Genomic DNA, 16,081 nt, shown 5'->3' with positions numbered 1-16,081 from the left:
ATGGGCAGAGACGGTGGCTATCATTCTCAAATGTCAGTTACTTCCTAATACATCACAAAACATTGTCATGTTTTACTGATCACACTTACCACTACTGAAAAATATTTTGTTCATTTGTTTGTATTTTATTTTCTGCTCCCTCAAACTAAAATATAAGGTCCATGAGAGTGGAAACTCTCTACCGTGGCCACCCTTATATCTCCAGCCTAATTAATTTATCAGTGTCTCATGAATATTTGCTTAGTGGATGGATGGATGACACATTTTTAGTGCAATGTATTTTGCTTCAGGGCCACCTATACTCACAGGTATCCCACATCTTAAAGTCAGGTTGCAATGTCTAAAGCTTATTTCAGTGTTAGCTCACTCATACCTTTGAAAGTCATGATTATCTCTGATTGTAGATAAGAATGACCCTGTTTTGGTCATCCCCTTCCTATGGATCCTTCTGTTAGATCCAGCTTTGGGGTGGAGATTCAGGAAAGCTGCAATAAAGCTAAGAAGGTGGCTTCTGCAGCTGTGGTTTAAAAGGTCCTGAGATGGGGGCACCTGGGTGGCTGAGTCAGTTAAGCATCCCACTCCTGGTTTTGGCTCAGCTCATGATCTTGCAGTCCTGGAATCGAGCACCGCTCTGTGCTTAGCTCAGAGTAGGCTGGAGATTCTCTCTCTCTCCCTCTGTCCCTCCCTCTCCCCTCTCTCTAAAATAAATAAATAAATTTTTTAAAAAATTGTTGTATAAATTGTCCTTTGAAAAATCAGGACTTACACTATCTATATAATATCTACTAGGTGCATGTGGCTACTGAGCACTTGAAATGTGCCTAGTCCCAACTGAGATGTGTTATACATATACACACACACCAGATTTCAAAGACTTAGTATGAAAAAAGAATGAGAAATAGCACATTAATAATTTTATATTGATTGCATGTCATAATATTTTGGATATATTGGCTTAAATAAACTGCATCATTAACATTGTCACCTATTTCCTTTTTACTTTTTTGATTGGACTATTGGGAAATTTAAAATTGCATATATGGCTCACATTTGAGACTTGTGTCACATGTCTCAAGGACAACATTTGCTTGGAGAGCTATCCTTCTAGAATTTCAATTATAAACATGTAAAAACTTAAAAACAAAGGATTTGTTGGAGAAAAATGAGTTCTTAACATCCTCACAGTTACACAAATATGATTCATCCTGGGAAAGAGACCACTATTTATGTCAATTTCTTTAAAAGAAAAGCATGAAACCTTCACAAGTGATTGAAAGCTAGCTCTCATCTAATCCAGAGAAGGCTTGGGGCACCTGGGGGCTCTGTCCATTGAGCACCTGACTCCTGATTTCAGCTCACGTCATGGTCTCGAGGTTGTGGGATTGAGCCCCAATTGGGATCTGATCAGCTTGTCGCTCTCCCTCTGCTCCCCTCCCTTCCCCCTGCTCATGTACCCTCTATCTTTCTAAAATAAAGAAAATCTTAAAAAAGGGGGGGGAGGTTTTACAATAGCTTAGTAAACTTGAGTGGAAGGAACAGAGCAGAGAAAATGGATTTGGAGCCATTAAACTTGGATACAAAGTCCACATTGTCACTACTGGCTATATAACCCAAGTAAGATGTGCAAGCTCACTGCACCTTCACTTCCTCTCTGCAGAGCAGAAGTAACAATACACGGCTAACTCACAGAGTTGTCGCTGACATTTATCAAGTACTCCCTTGGCTTTGCACATGTCCTTGTCATACCAATGGTGCAGATAAGGAAACTGAAGCAAAAAGAACTCATATATGCCTGGCCACACTGCTCAAAATTGGTGGCAGTGGAATCCGAAAGCTTTTAGTCTGAACCCCTTCAGCTTTGAGCTTTTAATCACTCACATCAGGTTTCGCTGCTGTCCTGAGACCTGAGTGAGACAATGAATTTTTTCAAAGGGATTTTTTTTAAAGATTTATTTATTTATTTGAGAGACAGCAAGCAAGCAAGTTGGGGGAGGGGCAGAAGGAGAGGGATAATCTTAAGCAAACTCCCCACTGAGCATAGAGCAGGACTTGAGGCTCCATCCCGAGACCCTGAGATCATGACCTGAGCTGAAATCAAGAGTCGGCTGCTTAACCGACTGAGCCACCCAGGCGCCCCTGAGCCAATGAATTTAAAGCACATGCCAAAGCCATGGAAACATCCATGTCTATTGTTGCAAGGCACAACAGAGCACTGACAGGATATAGTATTCAAGTCATTCTGTACCCCATCAGCTCAAAAGAAAGACCCAAACAGATGAAGAGGAACCTAAGTGGACTCTGAAAACTCTGATAGATTGGTAGTATCCTGGAGCCTGTAAGAATTGTTGAGTGTTCTGGGGAAATAGATTCAAAAGTTCACCTATGAAATATGAAGTCAACAGGATAGATAACTAAAAGGCTTAAAATCAGTTCCTACATGCTCAGTATAAGGAATCACTTGTATGTTTTCTTCCCAGTTCTCCCTCACACTCTGTTGGATTTCTGGGTCCACCTATGTGGACCTACCATCAAGTCACAATATCTTTTATTTAAGGTAGAGCATACATTTCACAGAAATTGAACTATTTACATAAAGCATTTTGTTTTGGATTTGTTTTTGCAAGGAGCCCAGCAGGGCACTGGGAATGAGACAGAGGCAGAGCCAAGTAACAGTGAAAGATTAGGGAATATTCCTAACTCACTGAACCACTGCCAGGAATGGCCTCTAGGAGTTTCCCAGGGGTGTAACTGGGTCCAGCCTGCCCAATGACCTCCATCTACAGATCCCCACAACACAAGGTCACTTCACGGAGTAACAGTCACATCTCAGTAACTATCCAACCCAGCACCTCTGTAATAGGCTTGATTATTTCTGGCAAACTCATTTCTTGTCCAATTTGATATGAAAATTAAAGCTGTATTAGCACAATGTGTGCCACGTGAAAAGCATCCTCAATGCTCTACTGTAGCAAACCCAACTGAGCCTTGGAAAGAGGTTCAACAATATAGGTAAAGTTACTGTTTCCAAAATAGCTCTGTTTTGCATCCAAATCAGCACTGCCTGGGAAAGCAGGCTCAGTGGCCCAAGCTGATACAATTAATATAACTTTCTCGGAAGGAAACCATCTTCAGAGAAAATGTTAATCAAATTGTTTCCCATGCAAATGTAAAAACAGGGGAAACAATACTGGAGATAGTATCAATATTTTCAACATTAAGCAAAGACAGGCAATCCTTGAAGAGTGATGCTATTTCCATGAATTTAATCAATTCACATTCTTATCCACAAAGCTTTTCTTATTTGCCTTTGTTTTTACAACTATTAATTTAAATGAGTCAGGGGACAGGTTTTGGAGGCTCTTGGCCAGAACTGAGAAATAAGTCCTGAGTTCCCAACAGCCTATCATCAATTTGGTTTCCATTGTCCAAATAAAAATCTCAATCACAGGAGCTGGGTTAAGAGAATAATACATGTATTCTCTGGGTCAAGCTAGGCACCCAGAGCTTTTTTTTTTTTTTTTTTTTTTTGGCTTTTAAAATAGAACTCAGTTGTTCTTCCAGATCCCTCCTGCAGGAAGGCGATTTTCCGTTCTAACCTCTTCTACCAAAGAGGGAACTTGAGTCCAGGCAAAGGAAGCAAGTTTCCATCTCTTGTCTCACAGTGAGTTGGTTAACAAAGAAGGAATGGGTAAAAAGGATAGATCAAGGGGATATAGAAATGAAAATGTTCCAAAAATATTAGATCAGTTAAAGAAATGCCAAGCACAGAGGCCCTGAGGCCTTCGTCTCTCTGAACAAGGCTTTGTCACGTTGGTGTTTACATCTTCAACACACTGGTGTCATCTTCAAATCATCCTGGGTAGGGAGAAAGCCAAGAACCCATCAATCCTAGAAACATTAGAAGAGCCACAGGAAATGCTTTCTAGATCTTTCAGTCCTGAGTTCAAATCCTTTGCAACAATTTATCTGTGTGATCCTTGGGGCTCCTGTTTATGAGGTTGGGAAGATGGGATGAGGTAATCCCTGGAAGGTCAAGTCCAGGGCACTCCATATGCACCTCACCAAATATCCATCCCCACTCCTCATTGACGATCAGTAGCAAGTCTCATGAACCCCTCAAAACTGCTTACCTCTGTGTACCTACAACAGAGCATTGGAGAACATGGAATCTCATGGAATTCCTGCTTGTCCACTTATTAACTGCACAACACTGGGGAAAGTTGCTTAAGTACCCCAAGTCTTGGTTTCTATGTTTTATAAATGGGGATGATTATAGCTTCTACCTCACTGAGGTTGTAATGAGGTTGGACTGAGATAATTTATGGGAAGCACTGTGCACAGTGTGTGCATATAGTAAGTGCTCAGTGCACATCAGCTATTGTGAGAATGCCGCTACCCTAGTCCCTGCTTCATCATCTCTGCTGTAATCCACTTCCTGCTGGCTTCCCTGTTTAGGGTCTCTATTCTTTCTATCAGTAATCTTCAATGCTGTTCCAGAAATCATTTAATAATGCATTCCACACATCACTCCCCTATTCCAAACCCTTCAAAATTTCCCTAGGGCCTAGGGATTGAAGTCCAAAGCCCTGAATTTGGCATTCAATGTACTCCACAGAGTCCTAAACTTATTACCCTGCAGGCATACTCTGTCCACTATCACTTGCTGGCATGCTCTGCTCAGGCAAACCCAGTCTGTGCCTTCCCCTTCTGGTGTTTCTGTTCACGTGGCCTTCTCTAGAATGCTGAGATGTGACAGTCGAAAAGCACCGTGCCAAGGGATTTGTGGAAGATTTGAGTGCCAGACCATTTTAGAGCTGGAAAGGACCGCAAAGGCCACTTTACAGATGAGGAAACTGAGGTTAATTGGTTTGCCCAAGGCCACACAGCTATTTATCAGCAATGTCAGGGCGGTACTAGGCTAGTCCTCCTTGAGGGAGGGAATCACCTGGCAGCCTATTAGGGAAAATTCGTCAGCAATTGGCGGCAAACTTGCTGACAGGTGATCTTTCTCCGTTCATGAGAAATGAGATGTTATGCATCCAATAAGAAAAGGACACAAGGCATGATTCTCTAAGTGAAAACTGGGTGCTTCTCTGTCTTGTAATGCAGGGCACGGCAGCAATGGGGTTGATGGGGAGAGGGCAACTGAAATAATTCCATAGGACCCATCCCTCACTTCAAAGACACGTTCTCTCCAGCTGCATTAGTCTCCTGACTAGTGCTCCCAAATGCACTGCTGAGATTTGCTGAAGCAGAAGATTCTTTGCGATGTTTGCAGTAGGAGTGGCGATGAATAAAACGCAAGAATCACCAATGCATTATTTCAAAGGCAAGTGTGCCCAGCTTTAACTGCTACATTGCAATTTTTACTCTAGGATAATAATACTAATAGTGACACTTCATTTATATACTGCTCCTTAGGTTCCCAAGAATAATAGAACAATGAAAACTGTATCTTATAGTACAGCCGTGTCTATATGTGAAGTATATAGGGGAGTAAGCCAGTTCAAGAGCAATCTCCCATCACCATTGGGATACTTTAGGTCAAACTGTTGTGAATTGGAATTGTTGCCAGAAATAACCTCTGATTTTTCAGCTTGGATTTGGATTTTAAATACAGTTTTTCTGCTATTGTCAATAAATATTTTATAAAATCTTTAAATATGTTTTTAAATATTTAAAACCTTTAAATATGCACGCTTTAATAGATAATAGAAAGTTGATACCTACTAACACAGCTGCTCACCCAGCTTCACCTGTTTGGTTAGTCATCTGTGGTTTGTGGTCTTGATTTGTGTCCATGGTGACCAGTCAGGGAGTATCAGACAGAAATTGAAATGCATGGCTCCAAGAGTCCCGGGCAGCTTGGTAGTAACAGAGTCAGGTGTGGGCAAGGGGCTTCATCAGCCACAAAATCAAAGCCGTTCTATGTTCAACAACCTGGCCCATTAGACAGTTCTGAAATTCTGAGCTTGCCCTAAAGCCTTCCCTCTCTGGAAGGGTAATGCTGATTTCTTTCTTTTTTTGTTTTTTTAAGATTTTGTTTATTTATTTGAGAGAGACAGAGATAGTGACAGAGAGCAGGAGCAGGGAGGAGAGGGAGAAGCAGGCTCCCTGCCTAGCAGGGAGCCTGATGACATGGGGCTCGATCCCAGCACCTTGGGATCATGACCTCAGCGGAAGGCAGACGCTTAACAACTAAGCCACCCAGGTGCCACCCAATTTGGATTCTGGCCTTAGCTTCCTCTGGATAGTATTTTTGGGAATTTTGCATTGACTCCTTGGCCAGCATCCGTGGGCCACTTGTCCACACAACCTGCCCATCCCTTCCAACAGATCATCTGCCATCCACGTGACTAGCTATTGTGCTGTCTGCCATAGCTTCCCATGGAAATCCCACCTCATCTTACTAAGCTGTATCAGTAGGCTTCAGCCTAGGTCTTGACATTTTGCCTACTTCTTGCCCAAATTAAACTATTCAATGTTTAATAAAGGCTCCCTCTGTTCTACCCTCACACCCTAGCATCTAATTATCAACATTCTCTTCAGCATTCAAAAGGAGCTCAAAAGCCAGATACCCCACTCAGTGTTGGATAAGATTTCTCACAGTAGTCTTGCAAAAATATGTAGGGAAATGAAGTCTTTTGGGTTTCTCAGTTCAGAGCAACAGAAACAGACCGAGGGTAGCACAATTCTGCCAGGAAGGCTAGAGAGGCAGGCTCGGAAACTGGAGAGGGATGTCAGGAGTCCGGGACACTCAGAGCCACAGACCAGACACTTCCTTGGAACAGGTGGGTGAGGGTACCACAGCTGTCTCTGCTGGACATGGACACTCACAGCTTTATTCTACCACCCCAGTGGCCCCAGAAATCAGATGCTGGTGCAACCACAGCCACAATGACCAGAACGAATGCTTAATGGCCAGTGGCTATGCATATGTGTGTGTTCATGTCTGCATATATATAAGATACTGAATCCAAATTTAAAACACACTGGGAAGTTGGTGCTGAGTCCATGTTCTAGTTTCCAGGAGGGCTAGGGAAGCAACTCTCTGGCCCTTCAGGCTTCTGGAGTAGAGAGAGGATTCTTCTCTCTACTGAGAAACTTATTGTGAGCTATTCTCCAAACACAGGAGGGGGTCCCACTGCTATGCAGCCAAACAAACAAACAAGCAAACAAGATGACAAATATGCAATACCAGGAATGACTAACATGTAGAATAGTGTATTCCAAACTGTTGAATCAATGGAAAGGAAGTGTCTTGTTTAATAAGATTCTGCCCCTGCTCCTTTTCTGGTTATTTTTATTGCTATTGTTGTTTTGTTTTTACCAAGCAAGGTTGGTAACTAAGTAAAGCAACTCATAGCATGAGGCTATAAGGGATGACGGAGATTCTGGACAACAGACTAAAGATTTAAACTTAAAAATGTTTTGGGAGACTGGATCCGTGGACTGAACCTAACAATATGAAATAGAACGGAGACAATAGTAACAGCAATCTCATTCTGTGCACTGGTTTAAGCGCGTTTATATATTAATAGTGTTTAATATCAGAGCCACCCTATAATGTACATATTACTAACCCAGCATATGTATGGGGAAGGGGAGAAATGGTTAAAGTGATCTGCACAGCTAAGAAGTGACAAGGCCAAAATTTGCAGCAGGGCAGTCTGACTCCAGAGCCTGTGCTAACAACCACTGAAAGTGCCTGTCATGTCTTATGTGCACAGGGACAGGTGGGGAAATGTGACTTAACAGCAACACATAAGAAAAAACAAATAAACAAATAAACTATGGAGCATAAGTCCTCTGGGTGATGTGACTGGCAATAAAAGCTAATGTAATGTAGCCTCAGGCTGCAATAAAAGAAGTGTGTGGAAAGGAGGGGATAGTCTAGTGTTTAGCTGCCTAGATTTTTGTCTTCAGTCCTTCCCTCCGTGGAGGGCTGGAGCAAAAATGAATGGTGTTCACTCTGGGGATGTTAAGCCTGGGGAGAAGGCATCCTGGAAGACAATAAATACTGAGTAACAAATGTGGAGGAAGAACTACATCCATTCTGCATGGCACCAAAGCCTTGTATCAAAGAATGTGACCTCTGGAGAGACAGTTTGGCTCCACCTAAGGAAGTATTTCTGGTAAGGAAAGTTCTCAATGCCGAGATGATTTGCACCAGGGGAAATGCACCCCATATCACTAATGATGCCCCAGCCATCATCAGTACATGGTAGCCACAAATGCCTTCCTTTCCCAGACCATCCTTGATCACTGCACTGGTTGTGACTCATCAGTCCTGTGGTCTCATTTATTTGTACTTCCTTTGCTGCACTAACTGTTTGCAACCTTGAGTTGTTATAGACAGACATAGTATGTTCCGCACCACTGATATAGCAGCTCCCTGAGGGAAGGCCTTATGATTTGACTATTTCTGTGTGCCCAGTCCAGAGCCTTTCATTAAAGCAGGTGACAAAGAAATGGGTTTGAAATCGAGTTCAGACCAAACCCTTCCAGTGAGCCCTGTGAAAGCTTGCAAGAGGTGGCAAGGTGAGATGCCACTCTACTCTGTTATCTATGCAAACATGGAATGGAGATATTAATGATAGTGACTATAAGGTAGGACAGACCTGAAGGCCAAGGTCAAATTTTCAAAATATTATCAAATGACATTGGATTGGCTGACTATGACTTCCAAATAGAGATTCGCAGAAAGCCCCATATATAGCTGTCACAACTTAACTGCCTAATGATGTAACAGGTTATATCTTTGTGTAGATAGAAAGATAGATAGACAACGGAGCTAGTGATAGGTTTAAATAAAAATCAGAACGCCAGTAAATATAGTCTAAAAAAAAAAAGCAAAAAACAAATTTGCTTCTAGACACTGGTAAGAGACTGAGTTAAGAGCCACGATTGCCCAGTTCTTGCTTTATCTGCGCTAAATGAGCATGTGATCTCAGGCAAGTCGTGGCTCCTCTCTGGGTCTCTAGACCCTCATCTCTAACTGAAGGTTGACCGGAATAGCTGATAATTCCAATTAATGACTTCACACATCTCATTCCTCCTTGGTAAAGTGGAATGTCCACTCCTCACTCAGGAAGTAGCAGGTCCAAGTTCTCTGTCACCTACTTTAATGAAAGGCTCTGGGCTTGCATTTTTCAATTACTGGTTGTGGAACATGGGGGATTTTGTTGTTCTTGTTGTTGTTGTTTTTCAGGTTTTTTGTTCTTCTTTGTAAGAGCCTAGCAATAATCTTTACCAGTTCATAGAGTTACTATGGGTAAGTCTCATATAGAATGTTCTTAACCCAGTGCCTGAAACTAGCTAAATGCTCAATAAATCCTAGATTTTAACTATTATTTGATACTGATTTTCAAAGATTTGCAGGGCTGTCAGGAGGAGTAAAAAGTGATAGAGAGCAGAGGCAAAGAATAACTATTGGGAGAAAGTTACAAAAGAGGGGTATTTTAGGTCCTCCTATAATGGGGAATTTTAATGAACAGAGTTAATGGGTCATGGCTAGTGTGATGGGTTCCCTGAGAGGTGGTTAGCAGGCGGTCATCAGGACATGTACGAAGCTGCAGGATTAATGGCAAACAGAAAACGTGGAAAGAATAGTCAGAGAAGATCTCAGAAGCTTCTTTTATAGATAAGGTTTGGGATCTTATAGGGGCACGTGGTCTGAGCAGTCAGCTCAGTTCTTGGTCCAGCTATTTTCCTCTAGAAATCTAGGGAGGCCCCAGCTTGCACACACAGAAGAAAGCTTCTGGGCATGTGGATTCAGGACATACTGGGAAATCCGGCTTTCCTTCCTCAAGCCCCAGGAGCTTAGACAAGGGTCCAGAATCCTCCCCGTTTGTACCATGGAGATGCTCATACCCTCCCCACAAGGTGAGGGCATAGAATAAATGAGGTGTCAGGTACAGCACCTGGCACATGGTAGAATATGAACACGTTGGCTCTTCTTCCTTCCCTTTTCCAGGCAAACACAGGGAGATATTTCCTTTCCTTTCAAGGGGCACTCAGGAGGGACTTTGGGCTGAGGTAGAAACACATGACACAAGAAAGCTGCAGAAGGGCCACAGCAGGACGACCCAGAAGTTCTAGGAGCCTTGGAAAGCACAGGCTGACTGTGCCCTTGAGTGTGAAAACAGTAGGAAAACCATTAAGGGCTGGGGCTGGGGGTGCAGGTGGGGTGGTAGGGGCTCCTGTTATTTTCAATGCTGTACCAAATCACTGTGCTTTTGCCTGGACCTGAGGAAGACCAGAAGCAGGGCAAGACCTTACTCAGCTGTGGTCTCTTCATCAGTCAGAATGGTCACTGCTCAACCCCCTTAAATTCCCAAACTACATTTACCTGAAAAACAAACAGGAATATGCTTGAAATGGAGATGATTTATCATGGGGCTAATTATCATTTAAGCTAGTCTGGAATAGTAATGAGCCCCTTTTAAATGAAAGCAAACCTTGTGATGAATATCTCAACATCACATGCTTAGCAAACTTTCCCAGTAAGATATTACTTCAGGGCAACTTAACCACGGCAAACCATATGTAAAATGAACAGAGAAAATGCACAGGTAGGAGAAGGAGGCAGGCACTTTTCAAAAGCCGTAATTATCTCTAAAATCTCAACTGCCTCTTGAATATTTTAAATGGAAGAGGGATGGATCACTTAAACTTATGAAATAATTCAGAAAAAGGGAGGCACTAATAAACAATTCATCCCTAATTGGGAGAGGCCTCAATCTAAAGTAGAACATTCAGTGCAGGATTTTGGCCTAGTAATTATAAGGAAGAACTGCCACCTGCCACTATTATTCTATAAAACCAAATCCCAGGTCTGAGAGGACAAAAGGGCTGAGTGTTTAGTGAGTGCTTATCATGAATCAGTCACTGCACTCCATTCTCCATTTTATCGTCACAAAAATTCTAGGACATGAGTATTATTATGGTTTCTATTGTAACAGATGAGGCATCTGAGTCTTAGAGATGTTATGTTGCTTAATCTTGGTCACATACCCTCTAAGCATTGGAGCTGGAGCTGAGAAGGATCAAAGTACTGGGCAGAGCTGGAATTAGGGTGAGTCAGGTGAGGCACTGTCCTTGGGCACAAAATACAAGGGCTTGCCAAAAAACTCAGTAATTAAGATGAATAATAATAATAACAAAATGGTAATGCGATATTTTAAAAATCATGTTGGAGGGAGAAAGTCCATGATGAACAAAATATCAAAATGTTAAACAAAGACAGGGATCTTATTCTGCCCTTGCACACCTTGGCCTCATGCTCCTCATCCTAATTTCTTGCTGTCTGAATAACTGGTCCAAGCCTCAGCCTCAGGGATGATGGAAGTAGCCTGAGAGTTTAGGACGTGATCACAGGTAATGTTTTCCCAGAGATCCACGGTGGGGGTGGTTTGCACTGTACGATATCTGAACGTCTATCCCTGCCTGCATCCATGCTGGTTCTTACTGAGGATAAACACTACTGGTGGCGGGGATGCTACTCCAAATTCTCACTGTTTGCACTCACTGATAGAGCCTAATGATGGCTGAAGAGATCTCATGCGTCTTAAACTAAAACCAGGGAGCAGCCTCCACCACTCCTGTTGCTATGTTAGGTAATCATCAGTGTGGAAGACACTGCACCCAAAGCCAGTATCTTCCAGAAATTCCTACAAATTCTTAATTAGTGAAATCATGCAAGTGCAGAGGACCACATCATGCGGATTTCTGGCAAAGAAGGGAATTCGTGGAGGAAGTAAATGAAGGTTTTTCTTCACCTGCAAAAAACCAGAAAAATTCGAGAAAAATTCACAGTATCCTGTGAGGCATTCTCAGTGCCAGAAAGCAATAGAATAAGACCCTGGCCACTATTTACTGTGGACTATAAATCTGTTTATGCCAGCTTTTTGGATTCAGGACCTCACATGAGTCTCAAGGAGTGGAGAGAAAAGGAGGGGGCACCAGTATTTGGCCCACCGTGAGCAACAGCACCATTAGTCTCTCTCACACTTTTTTTTTCCTTCCCTTACCTCTTTCCTCCTTTCTCTCTCATCCGCCTACCTCACTTACTATCTTGGGGTACCAGATTCTCTGCCTGAGCTGAAACTTAAACCGGACAGACCACAATAACAATGATTTATCTCAATAAGAATTCTGGAACTCTGCAACAGTCTGATGACTAATTAAACCAAATAACAATGAAATTTTGCCTCCAGTTCTAACAAACATGCATTATTCACAAGCACTTACAATTTAAAAGCACTTTCTTTTTTTCAGTTAAATAAACTGTCCGGTGGTGAGTGAGCATTGGTTTACAAAACACTTTGTCTTACTTTCCACTGAGTTACTTAATACTCCTTCCCATAATCCATTTGCATTGATTCCTTCTTCATCAACGGCCTTTGCATTCCAACACACTCAGAGCTGCAAGGAACTGCACTGCTGACTCACCAGGGAGGCAATTGTATTCAGTTAAAAAAATACAAACAAGAATCCACTTAAGACAGTACTTATTTTTTTAATAGAGCTTTCCTCTTAATTATAATATAGCGTTAGTGTTTTTTTTTACATTATTCTTCTGAACTTTCATAATGACACTATCAAACAGTAACAAATATAAATTTGTGCAGCCCGAAATATGCAATTTAATCATAAGCAGTAATTTCCATATCACTGAGGGGAAAAAAAAGTCCAATGATTAAACTCCAGGGCATGAGGACCAATCTTGAATTGAATTTTACTCTCTGCTAAATTTAGGGGTTTTTACAGCAATATCAAGAATGGTTTAAAGGTAATAGTAAAACATTTACAATTATATTAAAACTCCATGCCCCGAAGTGTTTACCAAAGATCAACTGCTATTCTTTTTTTTGCAAATTAGAATTGCAGACATCTTCAAAACCTCCTGAAAGAATAGGCAATGATACACAGCAATCTCACTAATATTTATTTCTCTTCTTTATTCATTTGCTTCCCCTCGGAGTCTCAAATGATGCTCTTTCTGGCAGGAAAAAGAAAAAAAGCCAGAAATTCTCCCAGATCACAGCCTCACTGAGCGCTGACCTGGTGTATCATGCAGCCCAGCCCCCACGCATCTCCTGCTCAGACAATCTCAAGTTACAAGATTTTACAACTTTCTAGTAAACTCCGAGATGGGAAGAAGAGGCCGAAGGTAACGGATCCACCGACTAGAAAGATGTTAATCCTGACAAACTGCTCAGGCGGTAGCCTCAACCATAGCTAGATTGAATTCGGTCTCTCCTGAGAGGGCCAGACAAGGCTGGTGCTAACAAAACCGCTTTTCATGGTGCCCTCAAAAGCAGATGGGCCCCATGCAGAAAGCTGGAGAAGGGCGCCATTGCCCTCTAGTGGCCAGAAGTGCAATCTTCCGCGAAGGAGCCCATTTCCACAGATGCACAAGGCTCTCAATGTCAGGGTAAAATTATAGCAGAAAGATGTCTAATTATCCTCCTCGAGTGTTTTCTTTAGTCCTTCCTGCCCATAGAAGAGGCTGTGGATGGCTATCACAGTAATCCTGATGGAATCCTCATGGATTCTTAGTACTACTGGTGCGCCAGAATTTGTCCAACTTTCTCTAGCTTTATGTGATTTTTTTTTTCTTTTTAACATACCTGTTGATGTCTCTCCCCTAACCCACATAGACCAAAGATCTTTACATATTTTAGGGGCAATAACATTGGACTGGAAAGGTTAACAACCCAAATGCTTGGCAGATCTAGAATGGGGGCTCCTGACAAACTAGGTAACTTTTCCTGAAACAATGACCAATTTCATAAGGGGAGGGGAACATCCCAACCACATTTCAATCCCTTAAACTGAAATATGAATTTACACAGTGCTATTTTCTAGGAAAAACACTGGGGAATTCACAGTCATTCTGCAAACTTGATAGTTTAAGAGAAATGTTTGTTACCTACTTTCAAACTACATAGACCAGTGTTTTATCATTATTAATGATTAGGTATGCCTATGATCAAAGTGAAAAAAATATTGAAAATAAACAAAATGGTTATGCTTCTTGAACATTTGCCTATATAAATGTATTGAAAATGGAGGAAAACTAAAATCAGACCTGCAGATCTCCTTTGGATGGTTCTGAAAATAGATCTGAATATCACAGATCAAAGTTTATGTGAACTGTCAACTTCGTAAGTCACAGACATCCATGGGCAAGGTTCTGAGACACACTACGCTCATGGGAGTGTAGCTCTGGCATTATAAATCAAGCCTTGAGGTCAAAGTCATGGCGTTTCCCATAGAGGGTCCCCCAAACCAGAATTTTTACAAGGCAGCCATGTAATTCTATTCAAGGAGGAAGAAAAACCATGAATTATGAAGACAAGTGCATTAAAGGAGCATGAAATTGATCTGTATTCCCCCAAATCATGGCAGGGCTCTCCAACCCTACCCCCTCTCCTCTCACAAATAAACAAACAAACATATGCATCCACTGCCACCCCTGCAAAGAGGAAACAAGAGTTCTGGGACATAAAAAAATAGAGCCGTGACTTTTTTTTTTTATTCTCAAATTAACAAAAGATTGCATCTTAATTGAAAATAGAATTTAGGTTTCTAGTAATTTTACTGTCTTGTGTTTTGATAAGAATGTTGAACATAATGGAAGTTCTGAAGTGCTATCAAGATGGTCCAATGCTTCAATTAGAACAATTTTTAAAAAGCCTATTTTTTTCTAGTAAGCAATAAACCCAGTTTGAGTAAATCTACATGTTTGGGCCTCAACAGATGATCCAATCTCCGTCCTCTTCATTCTCCCTCCCCATCCCCCACTCCAGGGATGTGGGTGTGTGTGTGGGGGGGGGGTTATTCCTTTTTTTCATACAATGCAATAAAATGGCCAGCTTATGCAGACTCTGAAATTACAACAAAAATGATAGTAATAGTTGTTATTAACAATAAAGCCTGGCTGCAACACATTTTTAATGCATTAATTTGCAATGTTTCAAAAGTAAGATGTAAAGATAATTCTTACTCAAGCAAAGTTTCCTGGCCTCTCAGATGCCCTTCCCTGGTCTATACTTGTAAACTACTTACATTTCTTTGTACTAGGCAGGATTTCAGTTTTGCACAGTGGTTCGAATTCCAGGGCCCATTTGCCAACTCTAAAACTTGGAATCAGAGCTCAGAAGTAAAGAAATCTAGTGACCAGGAGCTTCAGAATCCGTCTGGTATTGACCACAACTCTGTCCCTTTGTTTTGCAACTTTTATTCCTTTGTTCTGCTAGAAGAAGAACAGGCTCCTTGCAGCTAGGGTTGGGCTGGGACTACTTCTGTGTTCTGGTGTCTGCATCTCACGTATATAGGAAAAATAATTCCTGGATTAATGAAATGAAGGTCAGTCCCTTCTCTTCAACTCTCCTAACGGTGTTAGGCTCTAGCGCTCGGAGCCCAGCCTGGCAAATGTGCTGATGCGATGCTGGTTGATCCTCGCTCCTGAGAATGCTTCTACATTCCCATTCCCCGGAAAGCCAGACACCCCGCAAAACCATCAATGCAAGCCCAAGTGATAAAGAATTGATCCATCCTCTTGCCAGATTAATTATCGTGTCTTCCCTCTGATTAAACCGAAAACTTACTCCCTGCCTCATATTAACCTGATAGGAAAGATCCGAAGAGGAAAACAAGGAAAGATTTCAGAACCACCCGAACAAGATTTCTTTAGGGGGAAACGGGAGGGAAGACTTTAGACAGATCTATAACCCCCTACAGCAGGGTTTCAGGAACAACCCTCCATCTTCATCCCTTAGGGACAATCCGTCGTCATGCAGGGATGGCATTATTAAATAATTAAAAGATGCAATTTCTTAATAGCAGTGCGATGGCCCATGAAATTCTTGCTGCATTATCAGCAAAAGCAACAGGGCTTTTTCTAGCACCTAGAAAACCTTTCACCCGGGAGAGGGAGGCGTGTGGAGCACCCGCCCCCACCCCCCCACAAACACCCTCCCGCCCCCGAGAAAGCAGGGCCTTGGCGAGAAAGGGATAAAGAAGTGCGACCGGGGGGGGGGGGCCTCCCCGATCCCACTTTCTCTGGGGACTC

General features: G+C 42.1%; 1 protein-coding gene across 2 annotated transcripts in view; it reads right to left on the bottom strand.

Annotated features, from left to right (window-relative positions):
• Positions 1–16,081, bottom strand: part of CDH11 (cadherin 11) — a 146,176-nt gene that overhangs the window by 124,846 nt on the left and 5,249 nt on the right. The window lies entirely within an intron of this gene.

Source organism: Zalophus californianus, chromosome 17, assembly GCF_009762305.2.
Source record: "Zalophus californianus isolate mZalCal1 chromosome 17, mZalCal1.pri.v2, whole genome shotgun sequence".
NCBI lineage: Eukaryota > Metazoa > Chordata > Mammalia > Carnivora > Otariidae > Zalophus > Zalophus californianus.
Note: the sequence above shows the minus strand (reverse complement) of the source record. Positions and strands in the feature narration are given on the sequence as shown.